Raw genomic sequence first — 2,247 nt, forward strand, 5'->3', positions numbered from 1 at the left:
TGAGCCCGGGTCAAAAGGTGACATTGTTTCAGAGGCATACTTTAAGTAGTCACACCTTTTTTGTGTTTTGCATTTGCTGGCTCAGCATTGATGAATTAGCTAGAGAAATGGACAACGAGATAGAATATAGCGAGAGATAGCTCGTTGATAATAAACAGGTTTTAAATTTTCTGTTGCAAAAAAACGTTTCGGTCGACTTCATATTTTGAGGTGCAATACAGTATGTGAGATAGTGCGAAAACTAGAAACACTATAACTCAGATATATGTATAAGAAGAGTTTGCACATAAAATTTGCCTGTTAGCTATTTAGACACTAAATTAGCTTCCCATAAACCCCAAAATGTTTTCAGTGTTACGTGTTAGGAGCGAACGTTAGTACATGTATAAAGTTTGGGTGTCTCTTGTGACACACCTTGTCATCACCAGTTTTTATAATTTCTTGGTAAAATGAGTAAGCGTATGGAGAATATTATCGCCTTACTAAAAAAAGATATACTCAATGAGTAATAATGTGTTTGTTTTATGACTGTCGAATCTCTGAGGTTTAACCGATTCGCTCAGAGATTATTTGCGTCATTTTTGTCACATGGGACACCGAAACCCAAACTCCATCAAGATTTCTTTCGCTGTGTCCAAGTCAAATGTTTTTATTTGAGAGGAAGCTCCCAAGGGTCTGGAACACAGTGGTTTCCCTTTGTTCAAGATGAATGGAAACAGCGCAGGAAAGAGTTTTCTTGTGGTCATCAAAAACGGATCTGTCAAATGGGACACTTTTTTGTCACTTGAGACAATGAATTGTGCAGGGAAAAACCTACCATTGAAAACGGGGCTTTGCTCCTTGCTGTATAGTTTGTTCATTCCAGTCCATGTAATTTAGAGCTCATTTAAGACATCAATGTAAAACATGCATGAAAAAAAAGCCCCAGAAGTTGATGACATCATGGTGTTGTGGTCATGTGAAGCATGAGACACTTTTGAGCCTGATAAATTAAAGCACAGCCCAATGAACCCAATCTTTTACTTTTCAATAAAAATAAATGTGTTATTGTGGCTCCTTTCGAACAATGCCATGTAAACCAAAACAAAATTGTTCTCACTCTCTCAATTCTAGTGTCTCATGTGACACCAAGATTTGATGACCACAACCGTCATCATGCCAGTCTGTGTTTTTCCCATTAGACTCCTCAGGATGAAATTTTTGTCTTGCAATGTAATATTATTATTGTAGGAAAATTGCTACAATACCATTTTTCACACTTAAGTTTCAAAGTGGAAGGTATGTTTGATTTTATTTTTTTTAAATGGGACATGCTATGGCTCCTGTGAATAACACTTCCCTGTTTCTTGTTTTGCAGAGTTACGTGTTCGGTACCCCAAGCCATCGAAACAACCTTTAATAAAAAGTGCTGGTATGACAATCAGACTTGTTTAGTTGTTATATTGCCTGTTGTTCTTCGTGTGGTTACTTTTGTTGTCATATAAGTGGTTTCACATGGTGTTACAGTGTCCGTTGTGAAGAATCATCAAGTCTGTTATGATGTGGGATTGGAATGGGCAAACTGTTCCTTTGCCTACGTTTGTACAAACCAGATCAAGTATGAATGACAAAATAAGAACAGATAGCAACATTGACAAAATCTATACGGTGTCCCATGTCCCATGTGACTGATGACTACGAACATGCACACCCAAACCCAATAAAATTGTTAAGTTTTCTGTCAACTTGGCATTTTAGTTGATTATACATAATCAATAATCTCATGCAAGAAAAACATCTATGAGCATCAGGTACGGTTCGTCCAGAGAGCACGGTCGTGCCGTGCCGCCCAAAATGTTTTAATGTTCTATTACGCAAAACACCCACAATAATAATAATAAAAGAAACCAGAAACAAATACTAGCCAAATAAAGTCCACGCGCTTTAGCTAAACAGAAAAGGATATTCAACAGTGCAACCTGACCTATAAATCGCTCTTGGGGATAACCCAAGTGATGACGACACTCGTAGCGAGTTTGGCGGTACATTAATATTAATAAGCAGCGCATGTCAAATGTGCTCCTGCCGAATAGTGCCGAAACATAGCCCATTGAAGGCAGTCAAAAAATAAACACGATAGACCCTACGCTCTTCTTTACCAGTATTATGGGAGCCCCGGAGCAATCCAGGGGAGTGCTCAAGTGAATTATGATTGGTTCATTGTTTGTCTTGCCACTATTTTAAGTGACTCTGTAGCCGTGAACCTGA

Source organism: Aplysia californica, unplaced genomic scaffold (assembly GCF_000002075.1).
Source record: "Aplysia californica isolate F4 #8 unplaced genomic scaffold, AplCal3.0 scaffold00056, whole genome shotgun sequence".
NCBI lineage: Eukaryota > Metazoa > Mollusca > Gastropoda > Aplysiida > Aplysiidae > Aplysia > Aplysia californica.